Genomic DNA, 26,976 nt, shown 5'->3' with positions numbered 1-26,976 from the left:
AACAAGAGTAAGGTGTAGAAAGGCTTAATCAAAGAAATAACAAAAAATTTACCAAACTTGAGAAAGATCTGCGTATTCAGGTACAGAAAAGTGAGAGAACACCAAACAGATTTGACCCAAACAAGACAACCCTAAGACACACAATAATTAAACTCTCAAAAGTCAAGGACAAAAGAGGATGTTAAAAGCAGCAAGAGAAAAGAAGCAAAGAACATAGAAAAGAGCTCCAATTTATTGGGCAACAGAGTGACAATGGAATCCATACAGTCCAGGAGGGAGTGAGAAGATATTTGTGAAGTGCTGAAAGAAAAAAACAACTGAGCTTGAGAATGAGATGACTAATAGCGATCACTGGGAAAAAGTAAGACATTCAACAGTCAAATTACAAAAAATCTCTTTGCCAGTATGAAAGAGAAAATATCCCTAAAGAGAGAAATATCAGGGCATGGCACGCTGAATATCAGTTGTGAGCCCCACTGATGATGGATATTCCAACTACCTTGATTATATTTTAGGAATGTATCAAATCATCACAAAATGAGATAGTTTGAATATTTGTTCACTCCAAATCTCTTTTTGATACATGATCTGAAATGTTGTAGGTGTGGCCAAGTGGGAGGTGTTTGGGTCATGGGGGTGGATCCCTCATGAATGGCTTGGTGCCCTCCCCAAGGTAATGAGTAAGGGCTTGCTCTATTAGTTCACAGGAAAACTGATGGCTTAAAGTGGCTGGTATTTCCTCCCATCTCTCTTGCTTGCTGTCTCACCATGTGACCTGCCTGCTCCCCCTTCACTTTCTGCCATGTGTAAGAGCTTCCTGAGTCCCTCACCAGAAGCAAATGCTGGTGCCATGCTTCTTGTAAAATCTGCACAACCTCAAGCCAAATAAACTTCTTTTATTTATAAATGACCACACCTCAGGTATTGTTTTATAGCGACACAAAACAGACTAATACACATGTACACAATATGTGCATTTATTATTAATAATAAAAAAGTAATACAGCATGGAAGAAATGGGAAGATAGAAGATCATGTGGGAAGATAGAATATCATGTGGGAAGATTTTCTTGAACACAGATGCATGGGATTAGGAAAATGAAAGCTCAAATGGGATGAGCTGGGATCTTGGAATGTCCTCATTCAGTGAGCACAGTGAAGGAGGAGCAGATGACCTTCTCAGCAGATGAGCAGATGGAGTCCTGGGTCCTGCATCATTGTGCTTAGGGCTTGCCCTGGACTCCAGGACAGCCACTGTCTAAGCATCTGTCATGACTCCTGGCAGCCCCACTCACTGTTTCTCATCAAAACCAGCTGAATTTTTCAAGGTACCTGAAGCATCACTGTTTTCACAAGTCATTGAGCTCTTCCCCAAGAGGGAAGTGATGTCTTCTCCAAATATGCTGAGGCAGTTTTCAAAGAGAAATTGTACAATAGAAACCTGTAACACAAAAGGGAAAAATAAGGTGCTGTTTTATTTGGCATAGTTATAAATCATATTTCAACTATGAATCTTGGAGTGGGAAAAAACATGAAATTCAAAATTCTAAGAAAAAAATCAGAGTAGATGTAGGAAGATATGAACCAGTTTTCTCTAATAAACAACTATAATCTTTTCAACAGCATTTAGGGCACGTATCTTAAAATACTTGTAATCAGTGGGCTAAAGTTATAATTTATAGCTTAGCTTAATAGCTAACATTTTATATCAATTGTCACATCCCTAAAAATAGGATAATTTTCAAGCAATTCATATATGATGTTTGGGGTAATGATATACATTCTCTAATTAAAGGTATAAAGCACCCAATGGATAAAAACTTGTGAAATTCACTTGTTAAGTATCTTAAACTTGGGAAGCAGATATTCTCTGAGGGTCTTTCATGAAGGAAGGAGGCAGCTGGAGAGAAAATGTCTGCTCATCTAACTGCAGTCCCTCTCCATGGGTTGCTTGGCCTCAGGATTGCTCTCTGGGTGATCTTGGCAGAGAGCTGGGGTCTTATTATTAGGTATGTTGTAGCTCCATCGGATATTCTAGAATGTTTTACTAGTTTTCTCATTCCAGCAGCAGAGACAAAATAGTAGCCAAGTAGTTCCCTGAATGCCAACTGTGAGCCCCGATTGACAGAGAAAGGCAATATGTGTGGAGAAATGAGTGTTGATATTATTCAAACCACCAATAAGGTGTCAGTAATGACCAGAGGAACTGGGCGTTATCACCACTGCCATTGTTGAGATGAGGAAACTGTGGCTTGGAATCTTTGCCCCAGGTTACACATCCCTCAGTGATGAGACTGAGAGTTGAATTTTGGCTTGTCAAACTCCAAGGAACAGATTTTTTTTTTTTTTCTATCATGTCACACCACTTTCTTATCTCTCTGTGGTATAGTCAATCTACTGTTTTGTCTCCTAGATGGGAAAGGAAAAGTGACTCGCTGCTCTCAATTTCCCATTTAACAATCTACCTTCTCATATACCTTCTACCTTCTACCACCCCTAGAATAGTATTAAGGAAACTGCCACTTCAGAGGTGTAATTAAAGTGTGCATCTTAAAAAAAGTGGTTCCTCAGAGTTAATATTCTAAATTTCAGGTTCAAAGTGGGAACTCTGCTCCCCAGGGAATAACAATGAAAGACCTCATTACCTTTGTGGTGAACTCATTTACCACTTCTGAGCTGCAGGGAGTTGGCAAGCAAAGAATGCTTGGGGCTATACATAAGGATAAATTATCAGCTGTCATCTGATTGGCTGAGGAATGCTGCTCAATGTTATGTAACACTCCCAAAAGGTATCACAAGAGAACAACATTGATTTTTGGCAGCTGGTCTAAAAGCCTAAACACAAAAATACACACTCTTAAAGCCAGGAATTTTACTCAGGAAGTTGTAAATACAGAGAAATAAAACAAGTACTTTTTTTCATAGAGCATTTACACGACTCAGTGAAAATACAAAAGAATAGAGAAATATGTTCAAATATGTCTTCATACTAAAATGTGTCTTAGGAAATATATCAGAAAATATTTCCCTGTAACCACTACAGTGTGTTTTAACTTGGGAAAACATTACTAAAATCCAATAGCATATTTAAAACCCCTGTAACATTTCATAGTATGTTCAACAAAAACTTACTGATAATGTGAAACAACAATTCATTTTCAAGGGCTCCCTTCACTTCTAAAGTAGCAATACAGGAATGCTGTCTCCTGCCCAAAAACACGATAAGTACCCAAAGCTTATCTGTTATCTAAGACTCATTCCATGCAGGAATGCATACAAAAATATTTTATTGAATTCAGTTCCTGAAGCAGATATTGATTTCTCTGGTTATTTGACCATTTGACAAAGTTAAGATTATACCACTGGTAGATTGGTCCTCTGTTACTTTTCTTGGGCCAAAGAATGTCATCTCCTATCAATGTTATGTATTCAGAATATGCAATGGTCAAACATTCTATATTAATAATATTAGGAGAAAAACAAGAATTCAATGACAGTACTAAGGTATTCATTTATTTTTAAACTGGACTCTATGTGTATGACCCCATAAACCACTTTGGCACTGGTCAATTTTTTTAGTGCATAAAACTGAAAAATACAATAAACCAATATTTTTTTAAAGAATATGTTAGCTGGTTTTTTGAAATGTGCCTAGAATACAGTAATTATTGCTTCCTTACCTCTAGATGGCAGTTATTATCTCTTCCTTGTTCTCCTGATCAATAACACCATGCCACTTATCAAAGAGTTGGGATGAAAATGTACTTTCTTGGATGTTTCGAAGAAAATCCTTACATAGATTAGAGAATTATTTTTTATGGCAAATGTATGTCAGAGAAATTACAAAGAAAACATTTAATTGAAAAATTCAGCTTAGTCCTCACTTCCTTCCTAGCTACCCAACTTCGTAGCTCTGACTCTCCACTGACTTGCACACCCCAGAAGCAAGTGCTTGGATTTTCTCCAACGAAAACCAGCAGCATACAAACAAGCAGAGTGTGGGCAGCGGTGGGAAAGAAGATAAAAGTCTTCTCCTATGGTCTGAAACTTCTTTATGTATATTTTAGCAAACTTGTACAAACTGACAGGATCTGGTGATAAAGCACCCTAAATCCTATCATTTTCTTAAAAAGAAATCAACATAAAAATGTTGTTTATTTAGACACAGTATTTTTAATTTCTAGCAAGAAAATTTCAGAACCAAATGAACTAAAGTCACACACCCATGTGCTCATGCACACATGCTGAGGACTGGACCTTCTGATTTGGGCTATCTGTGTTCCTGGGGAGAAAGCTCTCTCAATAGCTTCATTCTCTCTTTAACTGTATAATACGTCACTTCTTTACTTATAAGTAGAAAGTTGCTGGATATATACAGAAATCTCCCATGAGTAACTACATGTTACTCCTTAAACCTCTGGGCTGGAACAGAAACACCCTCCACAGAAAGGCTTAATCAAAATTTAGATATATCTTAACTTCAGTCCTCTGAGTATTAGTGCTAGAGGCATGCCAATGTAAGCTTCCTAAGTGGTGCATGAAAATTTCTCACATTATTGGACTGATGAACAAGTCTTAGTACTATACAATTGAGCCAATTAAAATTTGTGAAGTTTTCATTCATGTGCGTGTGTGTGTGTGTGTGTGTGTGTGTAAAACAATGAGGGAAAGGGGAAGTTATCTTACTACTTTGCTAGCTTCAAAGGCACACCCTGTTTCCACTGGTTTCACTAAACAGCCCAATGCTCCTCTTAATAGTGACTAGTTCAGGAAATACCTTTAGGCAGCTATCATGATTAAAATCCAGTAATTGTTCCTTCATTCTAACATTTATTGAACTGTGGTTTGTGCTAGGCATGCTTTGGAGGACTGAGGACAGAAGAGTGAAAAATGTGAAGTCTCAGTCCTCCTACACCATCACTATGTACTGTGATTATGTTTTACACCCATATCTGGTAGTTATGGGACCCATGGAAGGGTCCCAATATGTTAGGAGGAAGGAAACACCCCAGCTCTGGCTGACTCTAGGAGGCTGAGTTCAGGAACAACTTTTTCTGATGTGTACTACACTTACATGCATTCAGAGCATGTGTCTCTTCTCTGGATTCCTGGACTCTGTGCTGCAGAGTCCATTGATTGAGATGAGTGGTGAAGCTAGAACAGGAGCCAAGCAGACTATGCCAAGGGTGTTTGCTGTTTGACCTCTGTCTATAGACAGCACAGTGGCAGGCCCAATGTAGTACAAATCATGTATTCATTTCTGGTTTAAACCAACTCTCCAGTTATTTGACATAGTATCAAGACTAAGATTGCAAAATCTGCAGATAATAACTCTAAGTCTTTGTGAAATATTAAATCAATTTCATGTGTGTACCTCAGGGAGGACAGCACCCAACTAGTGATTTGCATACTAGTGTATATCACTATGGTCCTAGCATAGTAGCAGTCCACTATACATCATTACAGAAATGTTGCTATTTATCACACGGCTGAACATTAATGGGGATAAGAAATGACCAAAAGTAACTGAGATTCTAAGACAATTTTAAAAACCTGTTTAGTCATTACCACATCATCATAATTTTTTTCAGAGCAGTTAACATGTACTGAAATGGACTGATTAAATTCCTTATTATTTTCCCTTGTAGAAATGTACCTAAACACTTGTGATTTTGCTGTATCGATTCAAAACTTATCTATTTTTGTAGAAATTGAATTTTCTGAATTCCAAACTAATTCTGGCTGCTGCACCCACATTAAAAGTCAGATTTACAAGAGGCTCGTGGTAAGAGCTGGTGATTGCATAACTATAACTGTGGGTGGTAGGTAATGTGTAACAAATATTCCCAAAGTGAGCTATGGGTGGTAAAGGTGAAAGAAGGCACCATAGTAGAGGCATTGCTATACCACTTTCAACGTCAAGGTCAAAGCATGCTGTGGAGATGTCTTAGGCAGTGGGAAGTCATCAAATGCAGGATGCTTAATTTGATAAACATTCTCTATATATAATTGTGTATTTTAACATTTATTGTATTAGGGTTACTAATCATTGTTATTATTTGGCATGGAGTGATCACGAGTGAAGATGGAAAGGTTGGTGTGTGATGAGAAAGGACAGCATATCTATCATATAAAGTTTTGAAAAACAGAGGAAATCAATTTTCTTAAATTTTGACATTGTCAAATGTTTTTCAGTTTTTCAGATTCTTAAAAGACTATGCCTATTATTGTTCTTAGGCAATCATGATGAGAGAAACCAATCATAAAACTTCAGAGATATCCTGTGCATAAATAATGCAAAAACTTTACCTACCTTAAAGACAGAGGCCACCACGCCAACAGACTCACTGTCCAAGTTGACTTCATCTCCTGAATTGAGTTTCTCCTTCAGGACTCTACATGAGTTTATGTTACCCAATTTTCTCTGTGCATGGCCCTTTTTGATTGGTAAACAGACACTTGAAAACAAAACAGTCATGCAAACCTGGAGGCCATGGATTTGTGGGCACTTGTGCACACACCACTCTTCCTTTATAAATTCAGGAGAAGCATCAGATATCGAATTCTCAGGATCAGAATCCGGGGGATGTGGTTTCTAACCAGGTGTTCTTTGTGCCAAACTTCCAACAAAATACATCCTTTAGTACTCATCATGGTGAGATTGAGCCCTTGGATGATAATCAGAGTGAGTAATAAGTGTGAGAGGAGAGGAACCAGGAAAGAAGATATGGAAAGAACAGTGCAGTCGAGGAGTTTGGAACTTTTTATCAAGAATTTTACAAAATTCTGTTGTATATGTGTACCCATCATAAGACAGCTGATTATTATAGATATCAAAGTCATATTTTGTACTCCCACCCTTAGGAATTGAAGACAACAAAGGTATAATATAATATTAGTTTATATATGAGTACACGTCTTGTATTTCCATTTTAAATTTGGTGCGAACTCAAAGTGCTAGCATAATTATATTAGTCCTCTAAAATTGTAGATATATATATCAAATTTCAATATATACTTGATTATATATTTAAATATACATCAAATTTCAATATATATTTATATATTGAAATCAGGCTAGAATCTTAGAGCACTAACATATATGTATAAATATATATGTTATTGGTGCTCTAAGATTGTAGCCTGATTTCATTATGTTTTCCCTTTCAGTTCACGCCAAATTTAAAATATATTATAACTTTGTTGCCTTCCATTCCTAAATGTGGGAGTATAAAATATGACTTTGATGTCTATAATAATCAGCTGTCTTATGATGGGAGGTTCATTATACAAACACACATGTGTGTATGTGTGGTCATATACATATAGACATATATAGTTGAATATATATAAATTCAAAAATCAAAGTTGGTTTTTAACAAAAATAACATAGATAACCTACAGTTATTGCTAGCTTTAGTAGTGACATATTGATTATGTCATTTGTTGTGTCTGAATTTGTTATTGTTATGGTTATAGACTGTAAAAAAGAAATGAGAAAAATTACTATAAATTTGGAATTTTAATGCATAAGATTAAATAATTATTGTCAAATTATTACCTGTATTTCAAAGACAAAGCTTGTTTCCAGGTAATGACAAAGTTAAGCACATGTAGAGCATGAATCCTTAATTATAATTTATTTTCATTCCTTTATATAACATGAAGCCAGTAGAAAGAATTTCAGTAAAACATGTATCTGTCTCTTAAAATAAAGGACCTGTGGCACTTGTGATATAACAGCACAGGCAAGAAAGAGAAAGACTGAGAATTCACAGAGGGCACAGGGGCTGCCCCTCAGCCTCAGGAGGCCACTTCGGCAATGGAGAGAACAGTTTAAAAAGGAGGAGCTGGGCCCTTTCTCTCTTCCCGGGTTGTGTTTTTATCATATGGCTTATATCTTTGCACATCACAAATGCAGTTCTAGTAAAATCAGAATAAGAACTAGCTATAAAAGACATTTTTAAAACCCCTGTGTGGCAAGCATTTTCTCTGTGCGGGATATCATGGTTACTAAGAACTTCATTGTTGAAATCTATTGAGGCAATTAAATAAAATTTTAGAAATTTAAGTTCCATTCCCAACTCTGTCAACGAATAGGGTATCTATAATAGCTCTCTACTGCACTTCACATTGAGAAACTGCTCCATAAAAACAGGAAGACAATTTGCAGAAAATAACCCAAAAGGATTAATAGGATTCCAAGATGACAACTACTGCACTCTGAATTTCAAAAGACATTATTTTAAAATAAGGCAATATGTAACTAAGAACATTTACTATGCATATGCGTCCATAATGAGGGCTCCTTTCTCTGATAAAACAGTGCTTAAAGAAGACAAAAAAAATTTAAGTGGACTCCCATGTGCCGTAAAGATGATGTTAAAAACGAAATTAGAGGAAACCCTTTTATAATTCATTGCTATTCTTTTCGTTGTATTTTTCTTCCTGATAGCCTAACTGCTTGACATGACAGATGGTCCTGAAAGCTGTTAATTGGATTTTTATGAACAAAGTCATCTTATATTCATCAATTTCAAATTGTGCTGCTTGTAGATCTAAGGATTGTGAAAAAATGTCTCAGAATCCAACGGCAGGGCTCAGAGAACCCAAACTCAGGTATATCAGGGGCTGCTTATGCTAAAGTATCTAGGAGGGTGCAAGCTCTGGGTTCTAGGGTGGGATTTAATTAGAAGGAAAGGTTCTGCTATTTTTTAAAAATGTCTGAACGTCCTTTCATATAATTTTAAAATTCTACCATGAAATCTTTGGTAAAGTAAAAATCTCTTTTGAAATGATAATATGCATCTCTTACTTTATGTGGTGTGTAGGATAATGGGTTTTCATGGCATAAGGAACATATTAAGTCCAAAATAATAATTACAAAGATATGTGTATTTCTTCCTAATGCTGTTCTCCTTGTAGACAAAATAAATTCCAGTAGGTAGTGCTGTTTATAAACAAGTATTTTTTAAAAAATAAACTATTAAATAATTTCCTAAAAAATTGAAATGTGGAGTCCTCAGAAATAATACCACACATCTACAGCCATCTGATCTTTGACAAACCTGAGAGAAACAAGAAATGGGGAAAGGATTCCCTATTTAATAAATGGTGCTGGGAAAATTGGCTAGCCATCAGTAGAAAGCTGAAACTGGATCCTTTCCTTACTCCTTATACGAAAATTAATTCAAGATGGATTAGAGACTTAAATGTTAGACCTAATACCATAAAAATCCTAGAGGAAAACCTAGGTAGTACCATTCAGGACATAGGCATGGGCAAAGACTTCATGTCTAAAACACCAAAAGCAACGGCAGCAAAAGCCAAAATTGACAAATGGGATCTCATTAAACTAAAGAGCTTCTGCACAGCAAAAGAAACTACCATCAGAGTGAACAGGCAACCTACAGAATGGGAGAAAATTTTTGCAATCTACTCATCTGACAAAGGGCTAATATCCAGAACCTACAAAGAACTCAAACAAATTTACAAGAAAAAAACAAACAACCCCATCAAAAAGTGGGCAAAGGATATGAATAGACATTTCTCAAAAGAAGACATTCATACAGCCAACAAACACATGAAAAAATGCTCATCATCACTGGCCATCAGAGAAATGCAAATCAAAACCACAATGAGATACCATCTCACACCAGTTAGAATGGCGATCATTAAAAAGTCAGGAAACAACAGGTGCTGGAGAGGATGTGGAGAAATAGGAACACTTTTACACTGTTGGTGGGATTGTAAACTAGTTCAACCATTATGGAAAACAGTATGGCGATTCCTCAAGGATCTAGAACTAGATGTACCATATGACCCAGCCATCCCATTACTGGGTATATACCCAAAGGATTATAAATTATGCTGCTCTAAAGACACATGCACACGTATGTTTATTGCAGCACTATTCACAATAGCAAAGACTTGGAATCAACCCAAATGTCCATCAGTGACAGATTGGATTAAGAAAATGTGGCACATATACACCATGGAATACTATGCAGCCATAAAAAAGGATGAGTTTGTGTCCTTTGTAGGGACATGGATGCAGCTGGAATCCATCATTCTTAGCAAACTATCACAAGAACAGAAAACCAAACACCGCATGTTCTCACTCATAGGTGGGAACTGAACAATGAGATCACTTGGACTCGGGAAGGGGAACATCACACACCGGGGCCTATCATGGGGAGGGGGGAGGGGGGAGGGATTGCATTGGGAGTTATACCTGATGTAAATGACGAGTTGATGGGTGCAGCACACCAACAAGGCACAAGTATACATATGTAACAAACCTGCACGTTATGCACATGTACCCTACAACTTACAGTATAATAATAATAAATAAATTTAAAAAAAAAAAAAAATTGAAATGTGGCTATTTTCTTCATATGAGCTAAAGTGTTTCTTAATATATGAAAATCTAGGAAAATGTGGCCAATTCCAACTGAGGCCAACTTTAAGATGATCTAGATGTTCAAATTATGAAACAAAAAGCAGTTGTTATAATTATGCTCAATTATGTAAGGAAAAATAATTTCACAAATAACAAAATATGGACAATCTCATCATAGACATAGTATATATTTCAAAACAGACATTTTAAATCTGAAAAATACATGAAATAACAAATCAAAGAATCAGTGAAATTGAAAATAAATCCATAGAAAGTGTCCAATCTGAAGAAGGATTAAAAAAAGGATTAAAAATAAATGAACAGAGCCTAAGGGACCTGTGGACAATATCAGCAGTTTCAATAAATGCATTTTGTCACTCATATGTGAAAGCTAAAAAAAACCTTGATCTTAGGAAATTAAAAAGGAGAATAGAGGCTACTAGATGCTGGGAAGGGCACGGGAAATGGAAAGATAAGGAGAGATTTGTTGAAGGATACAAAATTACAGCTAGATAGGAAGGATAACTTCTAGTGTTTTACCACACTGTAGGATGATTATAGTTAACAATAATATACATTTTCAAATATCTAGAAGAGAGAAAATTGAATGCTCACAACACAAAAAAAGGTAAATATTTGAGATGATGAATATGCTAATTACCTTGATCTGACCATTATACATGGTATGTATTGAAACATCATCATTTACCCCATAAATGTGTATAATTGTGTGTCTAAAAATAAAAATGAAATTTTAAAAAGTTTTACATGGGACAGGTGCAGTAGCTCACACCTGTAATCCTAGAACTTTGGGAGGCTGAGGAGGGCAGATCACTTGAGGTCAAGAGTTCCAGACCAGCCTGGCCAACATGGTGAAACTCTGTTTCTACTAAAAATACAAAAATTGCTTGACATGGTGGTGAGTGCCTGTAATCGCAGCTACTTGGGAGGCTGAGGCAGGAGAATTGCTTGAACTCAGGTGGCAGAGGTTGCAGTGAGCCGAGATTATGCCACTGCACTCCAGCCTGGGTGACAGAGTGAGACCCTGTCTCAAGAGGAAAAAAAAAAAAAAAGTTTTACATGTAACTGGAATCCCAGAATGACAGAAGAAAGAAAATGGGACAGAAAAAAAAATGCTCAAAGTAATAATGGCTAAAATTTTCCCAAATTTGGCAAAACATAAAAAATAACAAAATCAATAACTTCAGAAAATGCCAACTAGACTAAATTCGAAGAAAACTGGGCTTTGACACATCATAGTCAAACTACTCAAGGCCAAAAAACAAAACAGAAAATCTTGAAAGCAGTAAAAATAAGATGAAAAATCAAAGACAGAGGATCGATGTTTACTGATGTTAGACTGCTCATCAGAAAGCAAAGAGACCAAAAAACAGTGAAGTAGATTTAAAGTGTTGAAAGAAAAATATTGGCAAGGAAAATTCTATGTCTAATGAGAATATCTTTCAAGAGTGAAGGTGAGATAAAGACATTTTTAAAATTAAAAATAAACTAAGAAAATTTGTTGGCACCAGACTTACACTATAAGAAATGTTAAGAAAACTTTCTATAAAATGAAATGAAACAGTATTAAAGGGAAACTTGGAGCTTCAGAAATGAATCATAAGCATTAGAAATGTTTCTTTCATGTAAATTATAACTAAATAAAGTTTACTTTTTTAAATTTCAGGGCAATTTTCCATGAAAAATGCTGAATGTTACCATTTGCCACAATCAAATCAAAGCAGGCAGACAAGAGTGTCCTTCCCCACAGGAGGCCTCTCTAGTCTCAGCTCCCTCAAGCAATGCATCTGGTATTTGGAAATAGGTCACAACATTCACATGACTTTTGCCATTGGCCAGGAAATAGCGTTTTTGAAATACCATTTTTCCTCCTACAAATACTATTTTGTATGATCAGAGCTGCTGTAAGAGTAAGGTGCCATCAAAATATATGAAGAGTATCTTGTCATCTTTATGAACAACCTGGCTACTGCACTACAACTTCAGATATAAAAACTTACACAATATTTGAAGGTAAAAGTTTGATTTTTTTAAACCAACAGCATAAAAAAAAAGAGGTAGACACATGCCGATCACTTGAAAGTGATGTCCCTCTCAGCTCAGTTCAATCCTGACATTCTTCAGAATAAAAGACTCAAAACTCCATATATTTGACATAGCAATTAACTGCATTACCTGTGCTAGAAAGGGAACATTATTTGGGTCAACTGACAAAATTGGAACGTGAATGGGAGATTAAAATATGCGACCAATGTTAAATTTACTAAAGTTGACAGCTGAATGATGGTTATGAAGAGAATAACCTTATTCTTGGAAAATGCATAGGTATTTAAGAATCAAGGGCCATGGTGTATATAACTGTCCTTCGAAAACAGGTGTACACATACACATAAATGGAGAAAAAAGAGAGAGAGACAGAGATAGACAAAGAATGCAAATAAATGGAAAATCAATGTGCTAAACTGCTACGACATAGGTGAATCTGAGTAAATAGCATACAGGTGTTCTTTGCATTATTTTGTATTTTTCTGTATGTTTACAATTATTTCTAAGTGAATAATTTTTAAAAATAAAATAAACATTTTTAAAAACATGGAAACAACCAAAACTACTCTGTAAGTAGTGACAATTGGAAAAAAGAAGTTTAATTCCAACAAGAAATTCCTGCTTGCGAAAATCACTTTACTACAACAAACCACTAGAGTTTACAGACATTTAATATGCAATATTCCTTTCCAGCTTAAGCACTGCAGTCAACATGGATTCCTCTTGCTTCATATTGCCTAGCACTTTCTTTTTATACATACAAAAGCATTCATGAATATATAAAAATACAGTTTTCCATATGGTACTTTTAAAATACTCTTTCTCTCCTCCCTTTATCACTCCTTCGCTTCCTCCCCATTCTGGCTCTATCAACTCTGTCTATATCTCCCTTTCATTCTGCCTAAGTCAGGAATTTTGAATTTAATGTTTGGTCTTAAAACCACTTACAGAGGCACATTTCTTGATGTCCTCTGTGAAGATTTGAAGGGCAATGTTCTTTGGGTAGTCCTTTTCTTTGGCTAGATTTATGTACCTAATGTAATTTATTATTAGATTTAATAATAGCGCCAGAGTGGCATAAATTAGCTAAGAGCTTATGATCGAATGAATCTTCATTGCTAATATTTTTAGTACAATTTATGTTATTTTATTAAATGTATGACTAGACTAAGCAAGATCAAATTGTGGGTTGTGAAAATACACAGAATATTTCAGGAAAACAAGACATGTTCCAGAAAATAACAGGTTGCTCTGTAATAAAATATTTGGGCTGCAGAACCAATCTCATTCTCATTCACTCCTGCCTGGATTGGAAGGCCTACCATCTTTCTGGGTTCAAGAGTAGAAAGTAGCAGCTGCTTTGAGAATCACTCAGGAGAGTAACCTACATTTATGAAAATTTGTTTCTTCCATTATTTTTTAATTTTTATTTTAATGTAGAGATGGGGGTCTCACTATTGGCCAGGCTGGTCTTGAACTGCTGGTCTAAAGCATTCATCCTGCCTCAGCCTCTGGAGTAGCTGGGATTACAGGCACAAACCACCATTCCTGGCTTGGAAATTTAATATATGTCTTAAGAATAGGCTGGGCATGGTGGCTTACACCTGTAATCCCAGCACTTTGGGAGGCCGAGGCGGGTGGGTTGCTTGAGCCCAGGAGTTTGACACCAACTTTGGCAAAATGGTGTAACTCTTCCTCTACAAAAAGATACAAAAAACTAGCTAGGCATAATGTTGTACACCTGTAATCTGGAGGCTGACATGAGAGGATCACCTGAGCCCAGGGAGGTTGAGGCTGCAGCAAGCCACGATTGTGCCATTGCCCTCCAGTTTGGGCAACAGAGTGAGACCCTGTCTCAAAAATAAATAAAAGAATAATGTTATCTCCCATCTATAGTGGGGAGAGAAGGGAAAGATGAGAGTGGTAATCAGTACTTCCTCAAAAATAAAAATTAAAAAAAATATGCAGGTAAATGAGAGAACATTATTTACAAGGCAGCCAGGATAAATTGTTTGAGGATAGTCTAAAAATTTATTTTAAAAAAAGGGGAATGTGAATAGAGATTTGCATTTTAATCACAAGTTAAATATCTAAAATACATGTACTGACAAAATAAAATGCCTTTCTAGGAAAGAGCACCAGCATTCCTTTAGTTCGGAAGAACTACAATTTTTAAAAATGGGAGAAAAAGTTAAACTACATAAAATATTTATAACAACATATTAAGACCGTCGTTCTAGATAAAAATGTCAGCAGCTGGTTGTCACTGATGTGGGTACATGTGTAAATTGTACCATCCTCATAACTGGGCCTTGATGGGCCCTGCTCTTTCACAGGCAGTATTACAGTGATGGGAAGTAGATCTCAGAGTGGAAGACAGGTTGGTTTGGAAGTTAAACACTTAATTGTAACTATGTGATGCAAGCTATGTCCTCACAGGCAAGCCACTGAACTGCTCTGAGCTCCAGTTTCCACAACTGAAAAGTGGGTTAATTAAACCTCCAAGTGTTCTTATAGCTTGAAGTGTTATTCAAATATAAAGAATATTATTTTTCAGGTTAAATCAGACTTAAGAAATGTGGCATTTAGAAGGAACACTCTTGGCCAAGAAACAACACATTTTTTAGAGAAAAAAACCCACCATATTTTATTTCTTTACAAGATACATAAATTGCACTAGGTTAATTGGTTCCTAGAAAACTTACTCTTCATTGCTACGATTCTCTGATTGAGATCAATTCACCTGTTGCTTACTAATGATTAATATTTTCTCCACTATTTCACTGCAGTGTTCAATATCCAAATTGAGAATAATTTAAGGCTCATTCATGTAAGGACTTATAAACCTCTAGCTTTTTTAAAAAAATAGCAAATTTCATATAGCATACAATTGCCCATGAGTGACATTTAGTACATTCATAATATTTTGAAACCAGCTACACATTCTAGTTTCAGAACAATTTCATTACCACTAAAGCACACCCTATGCCTGTTAAGCAGTCACTCACCCCTCATTCCCCACTGCCCTCGGCACCTGTACCACATTTTGTTTATCTGTTCATCAGTTGATGAACATTTGTTTGTGTCCACTTCTTAGCAATTATATGTTAATACAATACTGCTATAAACATTTGTGCCAAAGTTTTGTGTAGATGCATGTTTTTTTAAAAATTTTTCTTAGGTCTATACTTAGGAATAAATTGCCAAGTCAAATGGGAATTCTGTGTTTAACTTCTTATGGAACCATAAACTTTTCCGCAGGGTCTGCCACATTTTATATATCCACTAGCAACAGCTCTCCCACTCCCAATTGCCACTGCCCGCTGCCCCCGATCTGTATACCTACATGGATACAGTGTCTTATTACTCAGGCCGAATTGCAGAAGAGTAATAACAGCAAATAGCAAAAGAACTAGTTGCCAGGCATTGTTGTAATTGCCTTTTACATATCCACATGGCTTTATAGCCAATATGACACTTGCAAACCTGGTTTCCACATTTCTCCATCATTAAAAAAACTTTCTTGGAAACCTTCTAATCAAAGGCTTCTCTTTGATTAAAAGGTATTTAAACTGCTTGCTTTTACCTGCAACACGAAGGCATTAAGCTATAGAAACTGATCACCTTTACGGAAATCTGTCACGGAAAACAAGATATGCAGGGAATGATACAAACATGTATTTGTTTCCAGTAAGCTTTGGAAATGTTTTCCTTAAGTAAATAGGTGAATTATAGAATTTAGTAAATTAAGAACTTGGAAATATTTTAGTTGTTTCAACTTTATGATGATGCATGAGATTTTGGTGGAGTGGAGTGAGGAGAAACGAAGAGTGTTAAGTGCATGCGTTGAACCCTTGCCATGTAAAACAAGTATGACGTGTGGCTGCTCAGAGCAGGAGATACATGTTGCATGATCCCTGTGAACCCGATATCAGCGAAAGGATATCCAGGGTAGGAAGCCACATTACTCATCCTCATACCAGACTAAGAATGTATATTGGAAAACCAGCCTACGCTCCATTAATCCAACTATTCTTTTAGATTGTTACCTCTCTATGGATACCAAATATGATAATCTGCTACATAACAATTCAGGCAACCCGGTATTTGGTGATATCATTAATTTTATTTGTATGTATATACATTTTTTTTTTTTTTTTAAAGATGAGGTCTTGCTATATGGCCCAGACTGGTCTCAAACTCCTCACTTCAAGTGATCTTCCCACCTCACCTCCCAAAATGCTAGGATTATAGGCATAAGACACTGCACCAGGTCTATTTGTATCATTAAATACTATTTATTTGGGAAATAAATTTAGGAGTATAAAAGCATTTTTTCAAACTTAAATGGACTATTGAATAATACTCGGTGAAGAATGGTCTATTCTAGAAGTTTAAAACCACAGATAAGACTGGGCATAATGGAAGGAGGATGTTGGAGAAGGAGGCCTAGAGTTTTGTTCCCTCCACTCTCCACAGCCCCTGAACACCCACTCCCCAAGTACTCAAAGAGCACTGTCGAAAAACGACTGATCAAAGTCGAAGAAAATTGTTCCAATAGTTCTCACAATTTAACGTCCATTTACACATATCGACACATAAAAACCTCTTTGGGGAAAGTACAAAGCATATAAGTGTCATGGAGAAGGTCAAAAGTGAGTTACTGGCTTAATAGACATCATATTATAATGTTTTGCATTTCAAGAAAGTTCAGGGAAAATTTTAATTACATTTTTCTACCTGTCCTAGACACTATGAAGTTGACTGTGTTCTTTCATAGCTAACTCCTTTAACACAGGTCCAAGTTGGGGTCTTACCAGTAGCTGCGGTCTTACTAGAAGGTGGCCATGAAATTCACTATGGGCCAGCCCAAGAAAAGGCACCTCTTGGCATGGGTGTGGCCTTTCCTGACTTTGTCCACACAGTCAGCTGTCCACAGTTTGTTCAGAGGTATTTTATTTTTTATCAGAAAAAATTCTATACCTAGAAAGACAATCAAGCAAAAAATTCTATACCTAGAAAGATAATCTCTGTTTGTTTCTTAAATGTTGTAGGAGCAGCTCTGCTCATGGGAAGACACCAGTTCTCCCTGCTCCAGGGCAAAGCATGCCTCACTCATCTCTATTACTGGACACATGACATGGAATAGCCAGATGGGCATTTACAAAGTGTGTCCTGAGAGAAGCCTGGCCACATACTTTATGGAAGGTAGAAAACAGCTATGGACCATACATCATCTTATGAAGATACTGTTTTTTTTACAGAGCCACTAATTCATTTATTATCTATGTCTTGCTTACTTCAAAAAATTTAGGGTCTGAACAAAAATTTAAAAGTGCATGATTTTTAAAAATATTTATAAAAGTTGTACTTAAAGAGAGAGACTAAAAAATATAATCTTGGATTAGAGGGACGTAAAACACATTTTAACTCTGATTTTCGTAATACTTTCTAGCCTTTAAAGCATAGGTTATTTTAAATTTCCTTTCTTAAGATTTTTTTATGCTGCTTTTTTTTTATAGATTCTGATTAAAACTGAAACACTATGGCCTACAGACTGAATCTAACTTAGAAAACAAAACTAAACCAACCCCGACCAGGGGCCAGCGGGTCTTCTATGTAAGTGATGGACACACTTTTCATTTATCTATAGAGAGTAAGAAGGTGATCGACTTTGTCAGCAGTGAAATTACTTTTTGACCATTTCTGCCTAATCCACCTTTGACCTCTAACAGAGAAACCACCATATCTCCTGGGTTAATTTACAAATTTTAAAGAGTTATTGCATTTTAAATAGCTATAAGCCTGATGAAGGATTCCCAGGCACCGTGAGCACAGCACTCGGGGACTTCCCACTGGTCAGAAGTACTTATGGAAACAGTAAAGCTACAACAAGATCAAAGACATCTCATGTGGAAATCTCCCTGTGACTTCATTCATTCATGGGGCACTTAATGTTAAAACTCTTCAATGGAATTTACGAAATGGAAATAACTTTGCTGGAAGCATACATGAAGAATAATCTAGATGCAAAGCTTAGGGCACATTGATTATAAGAATATAGGATAGAAAAGTGCCTTGTGATAAAAGGTGGCATCTTTCTATATTTTTCAACATTTTTTACCCTATGTTTGTGTATCTGAAGATTTTTATGAAACACAAAAATTATCATATAAAATTATTTTTCTCGGTAGCAGCTCTAAAGGTATTAATCAACTAAAAATATATGTTCTGTTCAGAATACAGACACACACCTGCTTGTTTTTACAGATTTTTAAATTTTCTAATGTAGGTATCTATCTGTACAAATACCTAAGATTCTGTATGGAAACTTCCATATATATTGACCTGAATAACTTATTTGAGTACTTTTCCCTTTAGTTCAATAAAGTGCTAAGATTACCCACTTCCTTGAAACCAAACCAAAGAGTTATTAAAGTCCAGAACATAGTTTCCATTCCCCTACAATATTTATTAAGCATCTACCATGTGCTAATAGGTCTTCTAAATATTTTATGCACATTATTTTATTTTATTTACTCCCCAAATAGTTATATCAAAGAGTAGCCATTTGCCCCATTTTAAAGATGAAGAAACTCATGGAGAGTTTAAATAAATTGCCCGCAATATAACACAGATGACCTAACTTGCAAGCCTATCCTCAAAATTACTTAGCATCTGTAGGTGTTGACCCACCTCCTAAAGCTCTTGCATGGAAGAACAGTCCTTTCATCATTCTTAACCTCACCCTTCTTTTCCCCAGAGTCATCAGGTTTCCTGATGGAATTTCTCTTTGAGAATGAGGGGATAAATCTCATGGCATTATAACAACAAAGCTAGCTACCTAATGTTTAAAATGTATTACAACATAGCTTTGTGTTCAAATGGATTCTCGTAGGGTCCCTCTGTGTTTCTTCAATCACTGACACTGTTAATGCTGTTTCAGTAGAAATGAGAAAGTATGAATCTAACATAAACTGGCTCATAGGAGGAGGAGGAAGATGAGGAAGAGTAGGGCTAGCAGCAGCAGAAGGGAAAGAGGAAGAAGAAGGAAGAGAAGAGGGAGAAAAAGGAGGAGGAAGAAGAGAAGGAGAAGTAGGATGAAAGAGGAGAAAGAAGAAAAAGGAGAAGGAGGAGGATGAGAAGGAGATCTACCTGTCTTTATACTGGAGTGGAAACCCTAGTGAACCATGAAAATTTACAGGATTCTAAGGTTATTTCCACAGTTCTAAGATAGAGATGTTCCCTTAGAAGCTTCTGAGTAAGGGTCGTGGCATATTCCCTAAGTATCTGTTAGTAATTCCATCGATAATAAGTCAATAGTCATCTTCATTTTTGACCTAAACAAAATTAATTTTTCATTCTCTATTTTTTTAAAAACTAAATAAGATGGCAATGGTGGCTAAAGAGGGTGTGAGCTAAGTACAGCCTCTTTCTTTTTGTAAATTCTTCATGGACCTCCACTAGTATTAACACCTTAATATTTATAAAGCAAATTCTGTCTTAAAAATGAAAGTCATAATTTTATTGGAAAAACAACTTTCTATTTGTCATTCTAATGAATATAAAGAGTAATCATAAAGGCCTCGTCTGACTTTAATATTTGAGAGCAGAGTTTTCTAATGTAGTATAAAATAAATGACAATCTCAAAACAATTTTTTTCTATTAACATCGAGCCCAACTAAAACCCATTGTGAAGAAACAAACATTTAAATTCTCTTTATTATTACACACAAACTAAAATTCACTTATTTTGACAAAATACTAATGTGGCAATTGATTAACTGTTTTTTCCACTTGAGTTGATTACTGTAGCATCAACATAAAAAGTGAGAGAGCTTCCAACCAGAGCCCAGAGGTGAGCTGAGGCCCAGTGAAACCTACATGATTCCACTCCCTTTTTATGGATAAGTGGAAAAACTAGGCACCAAATTCAGATTATTAATTTTAACAGATTAATTGATTCAAGGCATAACATAACCTCCATCTAAGAATGAGATGTGAAAGGGAAGAAGTAAGTTTGTTACTGCAAGCGGCTATTTCTTTTTAGCAGTTTTTCTTTCTCAAAAAAATTTGTAATATTAATCACAATCATGAATGTACCCAAATGTTTGCTATAGAAACACTTGTAGCTAATTTCCTAAATACTATGGTAAAAACTTGTACAAGGTGGTAGCATTCAGTGCTGATAGCCACTTTCTCAAAAAATCTGTTTTCTCTATCTCAAAGATCTTGGACTTACAAACCAAATTCAGATGTTTTAGATGACTTACACTTTCTAATAATCCCAATGAATGTAGAATGTATATAAAAATGATCTTTCAGGAACAGCCTATCTTAAACAAGGATATTACTAAATAACCTTATATATATTTCATCACATCATGAAAACATTTGCATGGATACAAAGAACAGTCTCAAGGCAGTATTCAAAAAATGAAAAATGTTGCGCATGTGTGTAATAATGAGCCAAGCAAAATAAAAATTCAGCTCTTAAATATATGAAATTTTCTAGCAGAGAGGGAACATTGTCTTTATAGGAAATGTCTTTAGCAGAACACTACAGGTTCTATAAAACCCTTTAAGGGGTTATCAGTGTCTAGGACATAAATGGCTTCTGGTAAGAAAATTAAGTTCTACTCTCCCTAAATACTATCATAATTACAAAAGTTAAGAAAAAAGAAGTAAAGTAAAACATGTGTCCCTTAAAAATCAAACATGAGTGGTTGCCAAGGTCTTAAGAAGCAGAGAATGAGAACTCTGGTTGCTTGTTTATCTCTCAGGCTGAGCACGGTTGGTTACAATAAGGGGTAGCAGGAAGAGCACAGCCTTGGACTCCAGTCCAAGGAACTCCAGTCTCTCCTGCAATTTCCCAGTGTATGATCTTGGGCCACTTACTGTTCTTTTCTCAGCCTGCATTTCCATATCTAAAACCTGGAGATGATAATACTTGTCTTGGAAGGTACTTTGGAAAACTAGATGAGCCCTCAGAGATATTCTTAGTATGGTCCTGTGAGTCTCTCCAGTAAATTTTAGTTTCCTATATTTACTTACCTGGGTTAAATACAGAGAATAGTAACTAATTTAAACATATTTCAAAATAGTAACTTATTCTCTATCAGTTGCTTTTTCAGGGCACTTCACTTGGACCTCACGCCCAGACCTAGACAATCTTCTGTTCTCTTTATGACCTCACCAGCTTGACAGCTACATATTTAGGCAATGCGCTTATCCAAAATATATTTTATTGTCTTCATTTTTGTCTCTGACTTATTTTCATAGCTGGACTTCTCATTCATTTTTCCACTCACTGTGCAATCTGCTCCATTTTTTACTAGATACCAAGCAGATGCGAGTTGGTCTTTTTCTCACTGCAAGGGAAAGGTCGATTTTGCTGGTAAGAGAAAAACCAAATAGTTGTGGAATCTTCTATAAAATCAAAAAAAAAAAAAAAAGAAATGAAGAATAAAGGCAGGAGCACTACATGTTGGGTAAAAGCCTGTGCTTTGAAATAAACAGATCGAATTTCAAATGTGAACTCCACTAACTAATAACGTGGTGACATGGGGGAAGCCATTAGACCTCTGAGCCTCAAGTCCCTCTGTAAAATACGGAAAATAGCCCCATCTCAATCTTACAAGAGAAGCTGTAAGGATTAGACAAGATTGGGCACATGAAGTCCTTAGCATAAAACCTGACACATAATCTGCCCCTGATAAATCATACCTATCATGACTGCCACCCCGGTTAAATATGGCATTTAAAAAATTATCACTTGATCTTGCATGTCTTATCTATGACACAGATTAATTGGAAACCAGGATGAGGGCAGCAGAGAAAAGGTGTTTTTTTTTTTCTTTCTTTCTTTTTTTTCTTTTTTTTTTTTCTGCCCTGGTGATTACAAAACTTTGTGATGTGATTTTACGTGTTGAAATATTCTTTGTTTTTCATGATATTTTATAAATATTGAAAACAGAAATGTAGCAGGTAAACAGATGGCCATCCATTCAGTTCTTTCCATCTCCCTGATGTCAGATATTTGTTAAGAAATCATCATTTTTCTAGTATTGCATTTGTGTTGCATGTGGAGAGGAAAGTACATGCAGTTGGTTCTGCCTCCAACATAGATTCTAAATCTGCCTTCTGCATCATTTGTTTCTATTGTTGCTCCCAACATAGAGCCATTGTCATCATTTTTCAGAACTATTGCCTCCCTAACTAGTCTCCCTGCTTCCACTTTTCCTTGCCCTCCAATCCATTATCTACCAACAGCCAGAACAATATACAAAAATATTTACCATATTTGGTCATTCCTCTACTGACCCTTCAGAATAATATTCCAATCCCTCACTATGCCCTATGAAGACCTGTGTGACCACTCTCATATCTGACATCATGTCTCCAGGCATTTGTATCCAGTCACATCAGCCTTCCCTGAGCCCCTCCCTCCAAAGGACCAAGCTGCACCCACCATAAGCCTGTTGTCCTCTCAGCCTAGAAGGTTCAGTCACCTGGTCGAGGAATGCTGGTGCTTCTCATCGCAGAGCTCAAGTTTAAATGTCATCACCTCACAGAAGCCCTTTTGGATGACACCTCTCTAACTCTGTGACACCTTCTCCACATGGTACCCTATCTGTCTCCTTCTTAGAATCACTATTCACAATCTGTAATTTCCCCTCTCTTAGTTTTATCATCTGTCATTATGCCTCAGGCAAGAGGGACCCTGCCTGGCACATTCTTGATTATATTCTCTACAGGGATGCTGCACACAACAGGGCCTCCAAGAATACCTGTTGAGTAAATGAAGGATCAAGGCATTTGCAAAAGCAGAAGAAAAAATTATATTTTCATATAGTAACAATTAGTGAAAATGCAATTTGTTAGTAAAAATGCATTTTACGATAATCAGGAGAGCATGTTGTGTACATGTACTTGCTACTAGACACAAGCAACAAATTGCTAAACAGAAAGAGGTGCCACTTCTGCCTCCTCCAGCCTCTTCTGAGTTCTACAGAGCCATGGATTAGCAGGGTATGATTGGCACCCTTCTCACTGTGGGTGTCCATCTCAGAAAAAGAGCTTTTCCTGCAAGACATTGAACACAACAAAACAAAGAGTCAGTAGTCAAACATATGATAGAGTTTTATGCCAAATTTCAAGGGTGATACAATGCTAAAAATTATGGTCGATCTATCACTGCTGGTAGGAGCCACATGGAAAGCATGAGAAGAAATACTGCTAGGCCCTAGCAACAAACCCCAGCCCTGGGTGACAGCTCGCAAGGAAAGGGGACTTCAATACACAACCTCAAGTAACTGAATTTACCCCAAAATTTGAAAGAGCTCATCAGAAACAATTTCTTCTGGAGAGCCTCCAGTAAGAAATGCAGCCCTGACAACACCTTGATCAGTCTTATGGGACCCCAATCAGAGGACCCCGTCAAGAATACATTATCTTCTGATGTATGCAACTGTAACATAATACATTCTTGTTGCTTCAAGCCACTAAATGTATGGTAATTGGTTATAATGGCTAAAAAACAAATGCAGATTGTGATACTTGAAAGTGAAGTGCTACTATAATAAACACTTAAAATGCAGAAGCAACATTGGAATCAGCAGTAAGTGGATGTTGGAAGAATTTTGAGGAGCATAATGGAAAAAAAAACTATCTAGATTGTCTTGAACAGACTGCTAGCAAAAAATATGGACATTAAAGACTCTACCAGTGAGGGTTCAGAAGATACTGAGGAGTATTATAGGGAAAAATCTAACTTTCCTTAGAGAATACTTACCTCACCCCAAACAAACAACTGTTGGTGGAAATATGGATTTTAAAGGCACTGCTGCTGAGGGTTCAGAAGAAACATGCTATTGAAAAGTGGAGAGGGGAGATCCTTATTATAAGCAGGCAAAAAACTTAGTAAAATAGTGCCCTCTAGTTATGTGGAAAATGGACTTTTTAAATGATGAACTTGGATCTTTAGGTGAAGAGATTTTCAAGCAGATAGTTGAAGGAAGTGGCTTTTTGTTTTTTCTTGCTACTTACAGTAATACGTGAGAAGAGAAAGATAAGTTGAAAGAGAAATTGTTCAACAAAAGATAACCCAAACTTGTTCAATGAAAGAGAACCCACACTTGAGGAGTTGGGAGATTCTCACCCTATCCAGATGTCAAAGACGGCAAAATTAAGACGATGCTTCAGAAAATGTGGCATAGAAAAATACAGAGTGTGATTGTACAATCTGTTACTAAACCTTCATAAAGATCAAATGATGACACTACTCAGGCACAGAAAAGGCTCTTTGAAGAGATTAAAGATGTGGGTCATAGATCCTCTCAATATGACCAGAAGGACTCAAAAAGCTTAGGGGCATTGTCTTGCAACCATCTAGGCAGCAGAGAAAAACACAAAGGGATTATGTCCGAAAACTTGGTAGACCTAATTTCTAGCTAATGAGGCGATGAGTAGGAATGGTAACTATGGAGACCCATAAAGTTCTTGAGAATTTTATATTAGCAGAAACACCATCAAGTTGGCTCGAAAAAGACAGAAAGAGTGCAGAATAACAGAAGGCTGTCAGAACCACAAATCCTATTGGCAGAAAATAGACAAGATAAAACTACTCTGCTGCAAACATGTGCTAGTTTTCATGAAAATGTAAACATGACACAGAAAGCAGTGCCCAAAGTCCGGAGAGAAAACCAAGGGCCTAGAGGGTGGAGCCAAGAGCCACAGAAGATTATGTTTGAAGTGTCCTTGGAGAGACTTTTAAAGTTAATAATATAATATACACTATGCTTTGCATATGTAATATATGTCAAAAAACCATTAAAACAATTTAAATTACCAGGTCTCTAATCTGGCAAAATGTCAATGATAGTAATAAAATAGAACATGTAATCTGGAAAAATAGTATCTTCATAGGGTTATAATGAGACTTAAAATGAAGTAAGCTATGAAAAGCATTCTTAAACTGTAAAGCTCTCCATAAATATTTATTACTAGTTAATTCTGAATAAAAGTCACAGATATGTCATCCTTAGAGACAGGGTTTCACTTTAGTTTTAAAAATATAATCATGTTTCCCTAATGTTTTAAACCAATTTATACTTTTTAGAAGTATCTTTCCACTGAATCACCTAACATTTACTCTACCTAAGCCACTATGCTGCACTGTACAAAAAAAAAGACTCAGATGGATCTGATGTTTTTTGCATACCAAGCATTTAAATTCTAATAAAAATAAAAACAAGCACATAGACACTAGACATCCCAACATATAGAAAACAAAATTATATAGAGACTTGCAAACAAGTATTTAAAATTTGGTTCCTCATCAGCATGAAAATTTAGGTAACTGAGGATCCTGGAAAATTGACTCCCATCTTATTGAAATAAATATGTAAATTTTGGTAGAAAAACTGCTAAAGAAGACCAAATAATACTGGAAACGTCGAAAAGTTGCTAAACTGAACAAAGTGCTTAAATATTATTTGGTTGAGCTATAATCAATATCCAATAATACTCTGTGGTCATAATAGGTAATACCAGTTAGGTTGAATACATCAGCAAAAGTCTTTTAAAAATAGGGCAGACATTTTCGTAGACCTACAGAAAATTGTCTCCTATGGAGCCAAGAAAGTATCTTCCCTGAGAATATAAAGACACCTCTCTTGAGCTCAGCAGCACTAAATCTCATGAACATACCTAACTCCACGAAACTCATTCTAAAGTTAAGAATCAGTTCATATGTTTTAGAGGAAACAAGACAGAAAACTTTTTTGATGATCAAAAATTATACATTAAAAGAATATCTTTCGCAGTGAAGCCTTAAATGACCACCTTTTCGATTGATGTGAACATCCTTCATTCTTCCATTCTTGGTGCTGAAAATCAGTCATGTCTGCAGCACCTCGCAGAGCAGCACAGGCAAATCTTTGAAGCGTGAGGATTCCTCAGTAGTCAAGATCACTCACCATTATGATGTCAAGGTTCTAAGGCTCATCGGATAATTGACAAACTGACATACTCCTTTCCCAGATTGTGCTCATCCTTTAACTTTTTAAATCTAAGCTTTTTATTGTTAGATCATTGTATAATAGATTCACATGTGCTTGTAAGAAATAATACAGAAAGATTCCATTAACCTTTCATCCAGTTTCTTTCAATGATAATATCTTCCAAATCTCTAGTACAATAACAAAACCAGGATATTAACATTGATGCAATCAAGATACTAGACATTTCCATTACCACAAGGATCTTCTATATTTCCCTTTTACAGCCACACCAACTTCCTTCCATCTCCACCATGTTTAATCCCTGGCAACCACTAATCTGTTCTCCATGTCTATAATTTTGTCTTTTCATTAATGTTATATAAAGAATGGCACGTTTGTAGATTTTTTTTTCATTCACATAACTGGAGATTCATGCAGATTGTTGCAGATATTTATAGCTCATCTATTTGTCTCACTTAGTAGTATTCCATGGTGTGGTTGTA

The 26,976-nt window shown here is 36.1% G+C and overlaps 2 long non-coding RNA genes across 2 annotated transcripts; one reads left to right on the top strand and one right to left on the bottom strand.

Annotated features, from left to right (window-relative positions):
- Nucleotides 1–961: 961 nt before the first annotated feature.
- Nucleotides 962–26,527, bottom strand: LOC103884594. Its single transcript, XR_647235.3, has 5 exons — nucleotides 26,316–26,527; nucleotides 6,314–6,668; nucleotides 3,681–3,790; nucleotides 2,646–2,835; nucleotides 962–1,441 (listed from the first exon to the last, which is right to left on the bottom strand). It is a non-coding gene; the product is annotated as an uncharacterized LOC103884594 (long non-coding RNA).
- On the top strand, nucleotides 14,375–23,548 carry LOC103884593. The gene is made up of 3 exons (XR_001902798.3): nucleotides 14,375–17,677; nucleotides 17,992–18,088; nucleotides 22,876–23,548. It is a non-coding gene; the product is annotated as an uncharacterized LOC103884593 (long non-coding RNA).
- Nucleotides 26,528–26,976: the final 449 nt, after the last annotated feature.

This window comes from Papio anubis, chromosome 3 (assembly GCF_008728515.1).
Source record: "Papio anubis isolate 15944 chromosome 3, Panubis1.0, whole genome shotgun sequence".
In the NCBI taxonomy this organism is placed as follows: domain Eukaryota; kingdom Metazoa; phylum Chordata; class Mammalia; order Primates; family Cercopithecidae; genus Papio; species Papio anubis.
Note: the sequence above shows the minus strand (reverse complement) of the source record. Positions and strands in the feature narration are given on the sequence as shown.